This window comes from Peromyscus eremicus, chromosome 14 (assembly GCF_949786415.1).
Source record: "Peromyscus eremicus chromosome 14, PerEre_H2_v1, whole genome shotgun sequence".
Classification (NCBI taxonomy): Eukaryota; Metazoa; Chordata; class Mammalia; order Rodentia; family Cricetidae; genus Peromyscus; species Peromyscus eremicus.
Genome location: NC_081430.1, coordinates 1534005 through 1552256, shown reverse-complemented (window position 1 = coordinate 1552256; position 18252 = coordinate 1534005).

Here is an 18252-nt window from a genome sequence, read left to right as displayed (position 1 = left end):
AAAGGACATCTATTTTTAGAAGTTTGTCTCTGTGGTATAGTGCAATGTTCATACCACTGTGAAAATGTAATCCTCACTAAGAGTTTACTTATGTCTGACCAGCACTCCTGGCTGGTTTTAGCATTCCCAGCTGGTTACCACCTGTCTACGTCTTGATTTTTCTCAAATATAAGAATTTATAGCCTAGAACCAACTCTGTATTAGCTGCACTGGGAAAGGTGGCTCTGACCTAAGACACAGAAATGTAGAATGGAAAATGAAGCATGACAATCTGAGGTCAAAGCCATGTCAACACCCTGTTCTATTACCATAAGTACGTATGTATGTAGAGAACTCACGTAAGTCATCAACTGTTCTTCAGGTCTGACTTTTCGTTGGTGGTCCTGAGATTATTTTTGAATGGTGTATCGTGGGTATCTCTGAATAAAAAGTGGTACTATCTCACTTTATCAGTTAATTCTTTCTACAGTTCTGTTGTAGAACCCTTGTCTGACATGCACTAGGCCCCAGGTTCCAGCCTTGCCACCACACACACAAATGAATGTCCTTCTCCTCCTCCTTTTCCTCATCTTCTCCCCTTTCCTTCTTTCTTCCTCCTCCCTGTCTCTTTCCCCTTTCCTTTCCTCCCCTCTTCCTTTCACTGCCTCATGTTCCATTATCATACCAATTACATTTTTCAGAAAAGTGATGAACAATAGTTATAGAATCAGTAGCTAGTAACTTCATGTTTGTCTTTCAAAAAGAAGCTTGTTAAAGTGTACATTATTTCCAGAAGGAACCAAAATACTGTGGACAGGCTTACAGCAGCCTATACTTATTTTATGGCTTGGGCACAAGAGTTGGGACCTAGTGAGACCGTCATTGTCTACACAGCTTGGGAAGCCACCTGATTCCCCTCTCCATCCTCTGCTGGCTGTTTGCTTGCTTGCTTCTATGGCAAGTAGTTTTTGGTCTTCTAGCCCACAAAGATATCTTCCGAGCATGACCACTTACATCCCTGGAGTAAGCTCACAGCGAGAAGAGGCGGCTTTGGGCTATTCTGGGTACTGTTCTGCTCCCGATCCCGCCTCTCTTGCCTCCTGGCCAAGTGAATACAGAAATGACACATGTCCTACTCCTGAATCAACTCTTTCCACAGCTTGCAGTGTGTATGCAAAGGTGAAGATGAAATGGATCATAGAGAAACCTATCTTAAAAACAAAATAAGTAGGGCCAAATATGTAGCTCCGTTGGTAGAGTGCATGCCTAGCATCCACAAAGCCCAAGATTCAGTTCCTAGCACTGTATAAATTAGTGTGGTGGAATACGCTTGTAATCTCAGTACTTAGGAAGGCTCAGAAATTCAAGGTTATCCTTGGCTATATTAGGAATTCCAGGCTACCTTGGAGTTGAGATGCCACTTCAAAAACAAACAAACAAACAAACAAACAAACAAACTACTGTAACAAATAAAAGCAGAACTGGGGATGTAGCTCAGCAATAGTACACCTGGCAGGCACTCACAAGGCTGATTTGATCTGCCTGGGAAGAAAACCAACTAAAGTAACCACAAAACCAAGAAGTAAACAGAAAGTGAGGCAGGTGGGGGTTGGGCAGCAGCAAACACTCAAGTCATCAGCTGTTCTTCAGATCTGACCTGTTGGTGGTCCAGAGAAGGCAGGGGTTTATGACTGAAGATTGGATAGTTGTTTTGAAACAAACAAGGTTCTGAACAGCTAGAAGAACAAAACACTTTATTAAGATGTACTCCTTCATGTCCTCAGAACAGATCTGTATTTACGAGGGAGGTTGGCTTTGGCTGAAAAAGCAGCTGTCAGATGATCAAAATGATAATCTCAGAACATGGCGCCAGGTATCTTTCACAAGAGCCTTAATGTCCCAGCAGAAGGGAATATGTCTGGGAGGAAGAGCTGAAGGCCAGAGGGAAGCATGATTTGCAATGGTTTGCTCTGGTTAGACATTCACCATAGTTTGTAAATCAATTTTTATAATGTTTCCCATCTCTAAGCAGAAAGGTTCAGAAGAGTGACACGACTTGATCTTAGCCACATGGGAACCCCTTTCTATCCTTTTTATTAACCAACTGGCAAGAGCTCTTGGGATCATCTAGACTTTGATGTGTGTGTGTGTGTGCTTATTGCTGTCTGTTCTGCAGCACAAAGTGGAGGCAAGGTGAACCCTGAGCTCATGTTGGCTGAAGGCCAGGGAATGCCCTAATGCTCAGCAGATCCCCTGGCTTCTATCTTCAAGACTACCTGCACTGTGCAGATTAGCTACTATCCTATTTTGTATTTTATAGAGAGTTTTGAACTTTTGTGTATTTTCTCATACTTGCATTAATGAAACTGGTAAAATGAAATCTTTAAAAAAAATAAATACTAAAATTTAATTGTATTTGGGCATGGTTTTTCTCTTTTTGTTCTTATGGTTTCATGAAAGTGTTACATGTGAGCACTTCTTACCATCTGACTTCCTACCATCCTGGTCAAGTCACTATAGCTATCCCCTTACTGTGGAGGAAGCTTCTGGACACATCTTCCTGCTTCCACTGTTTTTGTGTCTCACTAAGGCTGGCCTTGAACTCTCCATTCTATAGGGTGCTGAGATTACAGGCATGGTTCATCAGGACATTTGTTTGTTTGTTTGTTTGTTTGTTTGTTTGTTTGTTTCAAGACAGGGTTTCTCTGTGTAACTTTGCGCCTTTCCTGGAACTTGCTTTGGAGACCAGGCTGGCCTCGAACTCACAGAGATTCGCCTGGCTCTGCCTCCCAAGTGCTGGGATTAAAGGCGTGTGCCACTACTGCCTGGCCATCAGGTCATTCTTTTCCTACCCTGAATTGTTTTGTTTTTCTCTTTCAGACAGTGCCTTGTGTATCACAGACTGGCCTTAGACTCATTATGCAGAGGATGACTGACTTTGAACTTCTGATCCTTCCGACTCCACCGAGTCCCAGCATTTCAGACATGTGCCACAATGTGGATTTATGTTGTGCTGCAGTTTTGAACCCAGGGCTTCATGAGTGCTAGCAAATTGTCTGCTAACTGATCTACACACCCAGCTCTTCCTTCCTTGAGTCTTAAGCCATCTCCCTGTGCCCTACACAGTCACTCCATCCACCACAGATAGCAGAGAAACTTTTTTGAGGCATAGATCAGATTATATAACTTTCTGATCTTAAACCTCAATGTTTTCCTTTTACAACCAGCTCAAAACTAATTCTTGATCTTTGAGCTGGCCTATCATATCTACCTGCCTGGGCTCTTGCCTGGGCCTTCTGAATGATTTGCTTTTAGTCAAGGGCACTCCAGTTCCTTCAGTCTTCTCTGTGTTTCTTGAACACACTAATCTTGGCCCCTGTTGGCCTCGCTCTTCCTTCTACTGTTTTCTTTTTGCTCAGATCTTGGCATGGTTGGCCTTACCCATTATCTAGGTTTCAATCCTCATCTCTTCTTCAGAGAGACCTTTAACAAGCAAGTCAGTCCCTTCAGTACACCTCTGCTCTACCCCATTTCTCTATTACAGCTGTGCCCCACACTTATCAATTCTTGAAACTAAAGTTTTAAAAAAGATCTGTTCATGTGCTTATCATTTCATGTGCCCCCACCCCCTCACCTCTACACCTTGGTATATACTCATTAAAGTCAGGGACTGAGGTTCTTCCAAACCTGCTGTAGCCTCAGTACTGGGACAGTGCCAAGCCTAATAAATAGTCATTGACTATCTGACAACAAATTTAACACTCAGTAAATTGATGTGATAAATGAATTAATGATTGTGGAACTACATAAAGGACTCTCAGTCACATTGTGCTGAGTAAAGATCGCACAGTGTAAAATTCCACTTACATGGTGTTCTGGGAAATGCAAAATGACAGGGCCTTACCAAGCAGTAGTTGCCAGGATGGTAAGGTTAACTCTCTAAAGAGACAGCAGGGAACTCTTTGGTGACGAGAACATTCTGTAGGTCTATTTTGCCTTTGATTTTTGTATAAGGGATTGAACCCAGGCCACATACTATGCAAACACTCCACAGCTTAGCTATATCCTCAACTCTATAGCTATTGACTGTATGCTTGTGAACAATCATAGGAATGATTCATTAAACAGTATGAAATTTTGTGTATAATTTATACCACATAAACTTCATTTGATTTGACTATCAAAGATAGGCTTTCATGGCAGGCATGGATGAAACACTACAATAGCAATATGATCCAGGAGACAGAACCAAGGGACTCTTAGGAGATCTGGCACCCAAACCTACACATGTCTACTGTGCTATGTGATCTCATGGGACCTCTCTGAACCTCAGTCTCCCAATACTTAGTACTCACATTTCAGAATATAAGAATTTGTCAAAATAACTATGTCTCAAACACGTAAATGTTGTTTTACAAATATCATTTCCACTTTTGTCTTCATTCTAGTCCATGCTTCTGGAACTTGTATCTGTAAGTCCTCAAATTCAGCTAAAGGCTGTATAGTTTATCTAGTTCTTAAGCTAGGAAATCAAGATATGATGTCAGTCAATTTTTTTCTGTTTTTATTTGTTTGGTTGGCTGTTTTTTTTTTTTTTTGTTTTTTTTTTGTTTTTTTTTTTAGCTCAAGCTGGCCCTGAACTTACTATGTGGCTGAGGACCATCCTCAACTCCTGGGTCCTCTGCTTTCACTTACCAGTGCTTGGATTACAGGTGTATACTCCTGTCCCTCGTTCAATGTTTCTGTCTATTTCACTTCAGATATATATCCTATTTCAGCTGTATGATTGCAAAAATACTCCTGGTGGCAACTCATTTCTCCTTTTAGTTCATTTCCCTGAGTCAGTACACCATAATGACAAAGTGTGACAACCTTGGAGCCAAGCGTTCTACTTCTACATCTTAGCTTTGTTCCTTAATAACCATACAACCTCAATTGAGTTGCTTAATCTCTGTGTGCTTATTTCCTCGTGTGTAAAGCAGGAGTGATAAGAGCTCCTGTCTAGAGAGTTGTTACAAAGATTAAATGATTTATTATACATGAGCACATAGAACAATGGTAGGGTCATGGTGAGTGTTAGCCAATGTGTGTTTGCTAAATAGATCCACCTCCTGTTCTTACAGAATTATCCTTCTAAAATTTAAACATGCACTTTCAGTACAAGGAAGCCAAACCCTTCTGTCTCACTCCTCTCCTGTCTTCAGGCCTCTTTCTCCAGCAGCCTGGCCCAGGTTAGAGTTGGGTCCTCTCCGTGCATCCTTTAATTACCCCTAGCTCACCATGTTGTGATTGTTCTTGCCAGCTTTCTATACTAGTCTGTTAATTCTTAGAAATACAGATAACTATCTGACTTATCTATGACTGGTATCTGTTTGTGTAGAAATAGTGGTTACTAAATATTTGCTGATTAAATTCAGTGAAAACAATAGTTGATGTCATCCACTGAGAGAAATAGAAACTTGTTTTATTTTCCTTGAAATCAAAGGGTTTGGTAAAAACCCAAGGCGTAATATTCAGTGTTACCCTGGTAGCAACTTTTGTGTAAGAATCAAAAGAGCACAGATATGGGGCTATCCGGTCAGCTCCATGCAAGGATGGAGTACATAGGGTGGATTATACAAGCTGATTAAGGTTTCAGTTTGTTTTTATTCAGGTATCTGAAAACAAGCAGTTTCATGCTGTTATTTGGCACATCTTAAAGTGCAGAAATTGTTATTGATTGAAATAGACCCATCTGGTTTAAATTCCAAACAAACCGTATACCTGGTCATGGAAAATAAGACATGAGCATTGTGGTTTATACATAATCCCAACAGCCAGGAGACTGAGCAGGAGTATTGCCTCAAGTCCTAGATCAGTCTGAGTTACACAGTGAAACCCTGTTTCAAAACAAACAAACAAACAAACAACCACAGAACAATAAAACAGAAAAATAAAAATAAAATTGTTGCCTAGGTCTGGCTGTTTTCCCATCTTACAGAAGTCAGGCAGGGTTAGTGTTTTATTGAGAGCCCCCCTTAGCTCATTCTCAGCTGGAGGTCATAACTCAGCCTCATTGAGAGTAGGAGAGTACTGACTGTTAGAATTTTCATCAGACTCTCCCCACCACCCGTGTGTGTGTGTGTGTGTGTGTGTGTGTGTGTGTGTGTGTGTGTGTGTGTGTGTGTTATACTCAGATGTCAGATGCCAAATGCTGCATCTTGGTTATTTGAACTAATTATGTCAGAGTTTCAAAACTATCCATGTCCAGATACTATGTGAAGAAAGTCACAATCTGAATTAGCATTTGTTATACATGTGTAACATTTGTTCCAATATGTAAACAAGTTGAGATCCCCTAACGAAGAGGTAATAAAGAGGCCTCTTTCCTCTTGGGTGTAGCAGAGATAATCCAAAAGTTCTGTCAAGTAACTTAAACTAACAAGAAGGAAGTTTGGCTGTCTCTTTTATTTTATACCATTAAGATTGAAAAACGGGGCTGGAGAGATGGCTCAGAGATTAAGAGCACTGGCTGTTCTTCCAAAGGTCCTGAGTTCAATTTCCAGCAACCACATGGTGGCTGAAAACCATCTGTAATGAAATCTGGTTCCCTCTTTGGGCCTGCAAGGATACATGCAGGCAGAATACTGTATACATAATAAATAAATAAATCTTAAAAAAAAAGATTGAAAAACATCTGTCAGGTCTCCATTCTTTTTTTTTTTAAACATTTTTTTAAGACTCATTTATTTATTATGTATAGAGTGTTCTGTTTGCATGTATCCCTGCAGGCCAGAAGAGGGAGCCAGATCTCATTACAGATGGTTGTGAGCCACCATATGGGTGCTGGGAATTGAACTCAGGACCTCTGGAAGAACAGCCAGTGTTCTTAACCTCTGAGCCATCTCTCCAGCCCCCCAGGTCTCCATTCTTAATGTTCTAATTCTAGCAGGTCTATGACAAAGCACACAAGATTTAGCCATTGTCTGAGATCCTGGAATGTATCCACAATAAAGTCAAAAGCTGAAACACATCAGGGAAACAGCCTCAAATGATTTCCATTTTCTTCAATAAAACAGCTTTACATCTATTAACAACAGAATAATTCTGTATACAAGGTGTTGAATGGTTAGCAAGTAAAGAATAATTGCTCACTGGGTTCTAAAGGATTAGGTGGCAATCCACTAACATGTATATAAATTGCACAATTAACACTCACTCCAGTAGTTTGACAGTATGTTAATCCAAATGAAGTAGAAAATTGTCCTTTGCAAGTGACTGGGCAAACAGAAGTGGACCTGGAGGAGCCCTGAATCCACAATGTACTGTTTACTTCTAATGCATCCCTTCATTTACAAAATGTAGTTAGTACTAACGTGCTTGCTTGGTGCTTGGTTATAATAAGGTAATGTATGTGAAAGTGCTTTGGAAACTGAGATGTATTCCCTAACAGTAATCCATTAATTATTATTTTAATTGCTCATGAGGGAACAGTGCCTGAGTAAATTAGGCTTGCTACATAAGGATAGAGGTCTATAATCTTTCAACATTCAAGAAAATCTAGGGGTGACTCAAATAAAATAATTTACATTTGGGAATAAACAAACAATTCTACTGTAATCTGGAACATATGCACAGGTGGGGTGGGGAAGGCTAGGGTTTTATTGGGGAAAGAGAAAAGCTACAGAAAGTGTTTTGAAAGACAGCTTATTGATCTTTGTAGCATTATGCAAGAGCAGGATAGCTCTGATTGGCCACTGGCTGCAATTACTAGAAAATCAGTCTTAACACCATGGCAGCCTACTTTACTGGCCAGGGCTTCCCAGTGCACTGGTGGCTGTTCTTATGTAAGTGGCTAGCTGCCCTTGTATGATTTGTGTGGTAAAATGCAGTTGGGAAAATCTCTTGCCATAGTTACTGATTTTGGGGAAAATGCTGAGAGCCCTCCTTAGTTCTATTAGAGTTTGACAAGGGTGACTCTTTTTTAATTTTGACAGCTTTCTTAATCCATAAGGAAATAGTATTTTTAGTCTAAAATTAATTGTATTTCTTTTTTAATAACAAGCAGGTGACAACAAAACCACAACCACCCTACTCTGGAGACAGCAAAAGCCATGGAAAGACATCTACTATAATACAAACTTGTCCAGGCCAGTCATCCATGGTGCTTACTGTAATCCTAGCAGTCCAGAGGCTCACAAGTCCAAGGCCAGCCTAGGATACACAGTAATATCCTGCCTCAAAAGGGTGAGGGAGAGGAAGGAAACATTTTCTTTCTACCCTCCAAGTTCTTTCATCTTGTTTTATCTTTGCAAAGAGGTAGACAGCATCTTGAACACTGTCATATATATATATGGAAGGTGGGGTGGAAGTCTTTTTAACTATAGAAGTAGAACCACTAACATTTCTTGGGATCCATAAGATTAGTAGGTGTCTTCTGGGGTATTTGTAAGCTGGTAACTAACAGTGCCTAGAAAAGGTGAGACCTGTACAAAGAAAGTGTTCCTAGCTGTTAGGATCCTGTCCTCACTCTTCCGGGTTCTGGCATCTTACATCATCAGGGGGCATGGGTGACTGCATACCTGCCATGTGGTCACACAATCCCCACCTTAAAAAGCCACATGGGAACCCCTATCCTCCTTCTTTCTGTTTCCTCTCTGCTCTCTGCTCTGCTCCCCGATTCCCTCCCCTGCTAGGCCTGGCTCCTCCCTTCTATCCCCTCTTCTTTCTAATAAAGCTCTTTACAACTCTGGTAGTCGTGGCCATGGTCCATGACTTTCCCGCCGGTAACCAGCATCGTTTTCCCATCACTAGCAACCTGGAAACCTGGAAACATATGTCCTATGCTCACTGCTCCCTTCTTCTTTCCATTCATTCTGTATTACCGTCAGTCTAGATTGTTGTTATAATACCAATCACAAACTTTCCACTAAGGCATCTGAGACTCCCACTTGTAGTAGAATATTATTTTAAGGTGTTACTTTTGTTTATGTTGCATTTGTTTAACTCTGTGAAGCTGTGTTACTGTGCCTGTCTATAACACCTGATGGTCTAATAAAGAACTGAATGGCCAATAGCAAGACAGAAGAAAGGATAGTTGGGGCTGGCAAGCAGAGAGTATATATAGAAGGAGAAAACTGGGAAAAAGAGATCTAGAGAGTCAGAGAAGGAGGAGAACATCAGGGGCCAGCCACCCAGCTACACAGCCAGCCATGAAGTAAGAATAAGAGTAAGATTTACAGAAGAAAGAGAATGGAAAAGCCCAGAGGCAAAAGGTAGATGGGATGATTTAAGTTAAGGAAAGCTGGCTAGAAACTAGGCCAAGCTAAGGCTGGGTATTCATAATTAAGTATAAGCCTCCATGTTTGATTTATTTGGGAGCTGGGTGGTGGGTCCCCCTAAAGAGCAAAAAATAAATAAATAAATAAAAATAAAAAATAAAAAAAAAAATAACAACACCCACCTCCTCCACCTGAACTAGAAAAGCTTAGAGATGAGCAAGTTTACCAAGGCTTTTCTTGGTAGCAGTGAGGTCTCAGGGCAGTGAAGGAAGCATCTAGAGTGGTCAAGACTACAAGGTCTCCTGAAACGGGAGGCATGACCCCTGCAACCAATATCACAGTACTCCTATAGCTGGAAGGTAGTATCCTTAATGCTTCCATGAACTGTTCAAGGCCTGGTTGTCATAATGAGACTCCAGTTTGCCACTAAACAAGAGATGCTCAGCTGCCAGCTTCACTATCAAAGCGGCTAGGTGTAAAGGAAGGGTCCAACAACTGTCAGTCAAAGAGTCAAATCTGTCCAGCCCACCCACAACTTAGCTTATTTGAAGGAAAAATAGACATTACAGGCTATTTACAATAATTCTGTCTTTAACAATCTACAACAAACTTATCATTAACATTACCATTTGTGGTATATCCTCAGCCCAATATCCTAAGGAAAGTTGGATCTGTCTCACTTGTAAAAGACAAAACAACTAGAAAATAAGAGCTCATATTCCACTGCGGATAAGGCAGTAAATACATAGTCAGACAACCAAGACTCTAGTGGTCACTAAGGCCATTTCTAGGCCCAGTCCTCACCAGTGCCCCCTTCTACAAAAAGTACATCACCCATACATCTTCAGGCAGTTACAGCTCAACTTGTGGGACAAAATGGACAGGGATAACTGGAAGTTCTCTTGCACTGTTTTAACACTTTTGTACTAGGATTTGATCTGAAACCTTTTCTGTGATCATAAAGACTTCCTCTCACAATACTGAGGATGTCTGTGTCTCTAGAGCCAGTGAATTCAGTGAAGATGTAGGAAGTACTGCTTTTTGTCAGTCTGTTTAGCAAAGATGTGGGACAAAGACATTAATGGTGAGAAGTGTGTAAGATGAATTGCTAAATGGTCTTATTAATAAAAAACCCAGAGCCAGATATTAGGGTGAAAACCAAGAGATCAGTGAAGCGGAAAGAAGCCAGCCACGTTCTTACCACTAGGAAATCCTCAGCTAAAGAGAGAATGACCTCCTGTATACTCATGCCTACATCCTTTCTGTCCCTGCCATCTCACTTCCTCTCTCTGCCCATCTACATCACTTCCTCTTTCTGCCCAGCTCTATCCCTTCCTCTTTCTGCCCAGCTCTATCACTTCCTGTCTGTCTGTACAGACCTCCAGACCTCTATGGTTAACTACTGTTGAGATTAAAGGCATGTGCCACCATGCCTGGCTCTGTTCCCAGTGTGGCCTTGAACTCACAGAGGTCCGGGTGAATCTCTGCCTCCCAAATGCTAGGATTAAAGGCGAGTGCTACCATTGCCTGATTTCTATGTTTAATATAGTGGCTGGCTTTTTCCTCTGATCTTCAGATAAGCTTTATTGGGGTGCACAAATAAAATATCACCACAGAAGTGTTTTGTCATTGATGCACTAACTAGCTTTTACTGTGCTAAATGCCTGAAGTAATCAAGGTATAAAAAAGACTATTCTGGCTCATAGATTTGGAAGTTCCTGTTCATGACTGGGAAACTATTGGTAGGGGCAGTATATCATGGTCTCAGGCCTTGGCTAGTGGGAGTGGGGCTGCACTTAATGGTTTGTAGCAAAATGAAACCATTTGTCTCATGACTGTGACACAACAGAGAGGAAGAGGAGCGAGCTGGGTCCCACTCTTCCCTTGATAGTGTACCTCCAAAGACCCTCTCTACCAGGCCTTGTCTCAGTTTCCACATACACACTTAGTTCCAATCTGGAGATGTTGTACCCATTTCTTTCCACCGAGGAGCGGGTTTCTGATGCAAGCACATAAGGATCCTTTTATTGTCAAGTTCAACCTGGGCCACCGCACGGCAGATAGAAGGAAATGTGGTGGTGGCCATGAGTCCAGGTGTAGAGAGTTTTTATGGGGAAAAACCACAAGCCAGGAATTACATGCTTGGGATTGGGTAGAAAGGTATGGAGCAAGGTGATTTTTTTGAAACTATTGGTCTAGACTTTCAGCATGAAGCCACATTTGAAACTATTGGATTGTATTTTTGGCAGGAAACCACAACTTGCTCAGCAGGATTATCTGGACTGCTCAGCAGGATTATCTAGATATCTTCAAGAGCCATAAACTGCAGACAGAATGTCTACAGGAGCATACTGCTCTGTATCTGTTCTAGTTGTCATGGCACATTCCTGAGGTCCTTTCTGGAACTGAGTACAGCAGGCGGTATAAGATGCTGGCCCTATCCTTAGATGGGGTCTGTATTGCCTTCACAGTGACTGAGAGTTTACCACATGAGCCTTTGGGAAACAGTACAGATCAAAACTACAGCACCTAGCAGTGTCTAGGTACCAGTGAATGTATTTTTGTGATTGTGAGATTTAATCTTAAGATCAACTTATCATTTATGTCCTAAATTGCATTAATTTTTCTTACTTTGTTAAGTGTGATCAGGATTTACTTAATGAATTCAATAAACGTATTATATAATTTTTCTTTACAAATATTTTCACTTACCATTTTTTAAGTTAAATTTAACAGTTCTTTAAATTGTTTGTCTATAATTTTAATTTCCTTGCCCTTGTTCTATAATAAAGTTTTTCATTTATTTGAATATCCATACTATCAAGAATTTTCATTTAAATTTTCATTGTATATACATGGTACTATATTACAGAAGAACACGAAAACTTTAATGAGGGGCTAAAGGAGCAATTTTTTTTATTTACTGCAGTTATATCAAATTTGCAGATTTTCAGGGACAAAGCAAGTGATGGCAAAAAGGAAGGAAGGGGCTAATTGTAAGTAAACAGTCTCGTGGAATCCAGTGAGGGCCAGACTCCCAAGAGCAACAACTCTCAATGGAAACAAGATTTACTTAGATCCATGACTGCTACTATTGAAAACATAGTTTAAAAAGAATTTTTGAGAAGATTTTTGGCAAAGCAACTATATGTACTAGGGCTGGCCCAAGGGCTATTCTCTATATCCTGAGTCAAACCCATGTTTGACTTTTCTTTGGGTAAAACTCAAATATTTCAGATTTGTTTTGAATGCTCTTCAGTCAAGATTGATTCAGAAGAAAAAAAAATCCAGGAATCACACCTCTTTTAAACACTGTTGTGTTTTCTCATAGGTGCTTGTGTGTTTAGGTGTGTGTAATGGGAGAATAACAGAAATCCTTTGGGGGATGAGTGTTTATTGATCCTATTTTGACAGCATATGAACCCTCCAATAAGTAGTAAACTAAATTATGCCTCTGCCTTATGTAAATTATAATCCTTGACCTTTTCCTTGTTCCTGTGTTCTCTTTCTCCAGTTAAATAAAGGGAAAATGGAGATGGAAAAAGATAACTCACCCTGATGTTGCCCGAATCTCTTTCTGCTTTCCAGTTGGGACAGTTTCAAATTAATCTAATTTGATTTGCTTTTCTTGGAAACAAAAGAGGAAGGAGTGGGGGAAGGAGAATAAAGAAGAAACAGTGAAGATTAGGGTGGGTCATTAACCTAAAGAAGGAAAAAAATTCTGGAAAACTAAAGATGAATGATTGTTGTGTTCTGGTAAATAAAGCTTGCTTGGAGTCAGAGGGCAGAGCTAGCCACTAGCTGACCAAAATTAACTATTGAAGTTTGGAGGACTGTAGCCAGAGAGGAGACAGGAAGTGGTAAGGTGGGACTGAGAGAGAAACTTGGCCCTTTTGGTTGGAAAAATGGAAGAGGCAGGAGGCGACTGGTAGTTGCTCCTTCTTCTCTGATCTTCCAGGTTCTTACCCCCAACATTTGACTCCTGATTTTTTTATCGATAAAGATTAATTAGATTTACACTTCATCTGGGGTCCAACTTTGGGGCATGAATTCACAAGATAGCCACTTGCAGGAGCTGCACATGGGACTGCACCTGCCAGAGTCACCACACTGCTGGCTGGATTTTCTTTTCTTTCTCAAAGCCCTCTGAGTGAGTCTGGGATTTTCCTATTGCAGCCTCTCTACAACAGTCTCCAGCTGCCACCCGAACTCAACAGGCCCTGAACTCTAGAGTTACCTGGGCTTCAAATACCACCAGACTTATCCGCCCATGGCTTGCTGGCTTTGCCTTTAGGAAAGCTCCAGCCACACATGCTTCTTCCACATGATCCTCTGTGTCCATTTCTCAGACAGCTGTCTCCCTCTCACCATGGGTTTCAGGCTTCCCCTGGACTTGCACAGGCTTCTCCTTGAGCTGTCACCTTGACACCTGCTTGGGCTTCTATTGTTGTTGCAACCACCACACACTCTCAGCTCACAGCTACACTCAAGCAGCTGAAGCTGCCCTCAGCCAGGCTGTGCACTGACTGTGTTCTTTGTCTGCATCCAGCTTCATACTTCACCACCATTGTCAGCAGATTTGGTAAGACAACTGGGACTTCTTAAAAGGGGGAGTTAGTTTTTTTAAAAAAAAGAGTTTTTTTAAAGAGTTTTTTCCCATGTTAAAAATGGGAAACAATATTACAACAGAGGGAGTTAGGTCTCTATATGATTCCACAATGGATGATTTAAAAATGAAATTATTAAATGAGGGGATAATTAACTTAGCTGTGATTTACATAATATCAGTTATAATCATTATCGATTTGGTAATTCTTGTTTTATCCCTAAAAAAGTTGGTTTATATCAGTGCCAAATATGAGAAATTGACTGATAGTGTGCAAGTCCTAAAACTGATTACTAAAGAAAATAATGCAATTTTGACAAATAAGTTACAAGTCTTAGAAAAACAGATACTAGAGATATTCAGGCAGAGGAATTTAAAGGAGAACCAACCTCACAATTACATTATAAAATTAGAGAGGAACAGCCTAAAGTTATCAAAAAACCAACCTTAATTTATCCTGTCACCATATAGGAACAACTGCCAAATGATAAGTATCCTCAAGGCTATGTAAGAGCTGACTGGATTCCTATGGAAATGTTAGATTTGAGGAGATTGTTGTAACAGCACTAAGCTGATAAACACCACCCAAATATCAGCTTTGGACTACAAACTGCTCAGGACAATTTCAAGGTGGCTAGCTGAGATGATCCAACCTCATGCACTACTCCAGCCAGGACTTCAGATAAGCCCTACACAAAAACTGACAACAAATGATACAGCTAGCTCTCCCAGGACTTGAGCATTATTTCAATTTTTTTCAGGGTCCCCTAGAGATGCCATCAGCCCCCCCTCCCCGACAACATGAGGCAATCTAGAGAACATAACACCCACATTCCTAAAAGATGGGGTGGATGGTTTTTGGTCATTCAGTGGGTTATGGATATTTGTCATTATTTAGGGGGGTTGCTTACAAGTTGTTATTGGTAATGGTAAAAAAAAAAAAAAGAGTTGAACTAAGGAGATTAGATTCAGAGATCTCATTTTGAAAAGAAACATGGGGGATATAGAAATGATAGAATAAAAGGTAGATTATTTAATCTACTTTTAAACCAAAAAAGCAGCTACTAGTATCAAATACTTTACACTGGTATGGATTTTTGTATATTGATGCAAATTTGAGGTTATTTTTGTTAGAACATACTATATGTATGTTTCTACTCTTGTTTAAGATATTGTACCTATGCAACTCATTTAACAATGTAGTGTGAGGTTCTAGTCCTTGAAAGTTATTATTACAAACTATTTAGGATAATAAATAAACTCAGGTTAATAGTTAGTCACCTATTATGATCAAACTTGTAGTCATGTTAGCTATGTTTTCAAGGTCAAACAGATTTATTTTAGATGGACAGGTGGTCTTTAAACACTTCAGAGATCCATAGAAATGGCATTTAAGATGTTTTAATAACATAAGGTTTTTTATGACATTGAGATATGTCTGCTCCTGGAAGCACCAATCTACTTCAGAGAAGATGATGGGCATCAAAGAAATTCCATATGGAGTTTACTTTCTTTGTGGCAAAAGTTAGCCACTGGACAAGAAATCACCCTTGCCTTGGTTGCTGACAGTATGCTATCCAAATTGAACAAGCAGTACACAAAAGAAAGTGACTACCAAACTTTGCCAAGACAAGGTGGGACTGTCCTTCAAAAATCCTGCTTTACAGAAAAGTCCATCAGATACTCTAGCCCTATAGGCCAGGGATGGATGCCCCAACATTGCAGAAGAACCTTGGGTGACTGTCTAGGCAGCCAGCTGTTTCTGTCATTTCTTAGTTTTGGAAGTTGTTGGCTCTGCACTTCCTGTTTATTCAGGTGATATTATATCTTTCTCAGGTCTCTGATGGAGTTGAAGACTATATAGTTATAGTTTTCCTTGTTACTAAATTCAGAAAAGAAACTCACAAAAGAGGTATAAAGGGTATAAATTTGAGAGGCATAAAAAGATAGTTTTAGGTTGGTAATACGAGTTAGGATAGAAAGTGAATTATTTATACTTTGGACTCACCATGGTGTGATCAGAGGACAAGTTTGTAGAGTTGGTTCTCTCCTAATACCTTTATATGACTTCTAGGGACTGAACTCAGAGCACAGACTTGGACCACACGAGCCTTTGTCTTCTGAGCCACCTATTCAGCCTTATCATTATTTATTCAGTAAACATTTATCAAGTATCTCATACACTGTTCTGTGCTCTAGGGGTACAGCAGACAAAATCCTTACTTTCTGAGAGCAAGCAGAAGTTTTCTAACTTGATAAAGTTAAATAATAAAAACAAATCAGTGAGATAATTATAGGAAGAGGCAAGTGATTTGGAGGACAGGATCAATAAAACACAGAAGGTCTGCATGTGGTGGCATATGCCTGTAATCACAGTCTTGGGAGGTAGAAACAGGTTGATCTCTATGAGTTTGAAGGCAGATTGGCCTACAAAACAAGTCTCAAGCCAGCCAGGCTACATAGAGAGATCATGTCTCAAAAGGCAAAGCAAAACAAAACAAACAAATACACACCTTAGAGGCAACAAAACAAACAAGTACACCCCTTAGAGGCATCAAAAAAGGCCTTCATACAGATAGCATTTGGCCTGAAACCCAAAGAATAAGAATGAAGTAGATTCTTCTCATTTGTTTACTAACATAGCATTTGTATGTATGTGTATTTGCATGGGGGAAATGAATAAAATAACAGAGGTTAGGGATGGGGAAGGCCTGCACTTCAGGAAAGGCCCTGGTATGGTGATATTTTATTTGTACTGAAATGTGGTTTTATTTGTATGTTAATAAATAAAGTTGCCTGGGGGTCATAGGCTAATAGCAAGTCATAGCAGAAGTCTGGCAGTGGTAGCACACGCCCTTAATCCCAATCACATGACAGGCAGATCTCTGTATGTTCAAGGATACCACCAGTATGGAGACACACGCCTTTAATCTTAATACCAACCATAGAAGACCTGGAGGTCTGTATAGATGGGCAGTGACAAGGAGGTCATGTGGTTGGGTTTACAACCAATGAGAAGGCAGAACAAAAAGTCAATAAAAAGGACAAACACACAGGAAGTAGCTCTCTTGCTGAGGAGGACAGCAGCGGCAGTGAAGGGTAAGGTTTTTAGCTCTTAGCTATTGCTCTGACCTCTTGGGCTTTTTAACTCTGCAATTGGCTCTGTGTTTCTTATTTAAAAAGACGATTACATGTACACCCTGGCATCTTGAGGATCAGAGTGGGATGGTATGAGCATGTAGTTTACTGTTGACCTGTGTTCAGACACACTGACTACCAGGTGCTCTCTGACAGAAGTGCTGATTCTCCTGTTCCATTTCATACTAGCTCTGTGACTGCAAGTAAGCGGACTGCTTGGACTTCAACTTTCTTGTCTGTAAGCTGGGAAAATAGAAAAAAAAAGCAACAGGTTTATTCTAGGAATTAAATGAGTCTCGATGTATTCACTTGAATCTGCGGTGGTTTTTGGGGCTTAGGGATTTGGTAGGAGTTTGTGTATTTTTGACCATTTATAGCTTGTCCTTTGTGAATTGTCTTTTTTTGTTGTCTATCCATCAATTTTTGTTTGTTTTTTTTTTATTCTTTTCCAAGTGCCCTTTGAATAGTAATAGTAAGGCTCTTTTGTGTGTATGAGTAAATATTTTTTCTGGTTTTCATTTGCCTTTCAATGATGCTTACAGTATTTTTTCTACATAGCAATCTCTTAGTCATTCTGCTTCTATTTGATTTTGGTGCTTATTCTCACATATTTAAGAAGTACTTTTGCATATCTGCTCCTCTATTTCTTCTAATACTTTTTACATTGTTGTGTCTAAATTTTTTCTGAATCATATTTATAAAGAACATTTTGGTAAATATCTTTTATATCTCTTTCAATGCATAAATGTTTGGCATACACATGTGAATATAATTTCTTGCCCATGGAGTCACTGTATGGTGATGTTCTATGCCTTGATTTCTTTTTCACTTAGCAACATGATAGATATCTTTCTATATACATAAGTTCATATCTATTCCTCTTTTTAATGTTTGCATAATACTATATATTTTATCATAATTTATACACACTTAGTCTGCCTTCCAATTTCAGTATGACATTGTGATGATATTTTATCTGTGTACCCCAATAAAATTTGTCTGAGGATCAGGGGAAAAAGCCAGCCACTATAGTATAGAGGTCAGGCAATGGTAGGACATGCCTTTAATCCTATAACTCAGAAAGCAGAGATCCGTCTGGATCTCTGTGAGTTCAAGGCCACACTGGTGGTGCATACCTTTAATCCTAGCACTAACCATAAAGGTCTAGAGGTCTATACAGACAGGCAGGAAGTGACAGAGCTGGGCAGGAAGAGAAAGTGATGTAGTTGAGTGGTTGAGGAAATGAGATGGCAGAACAGAAAGGCATAT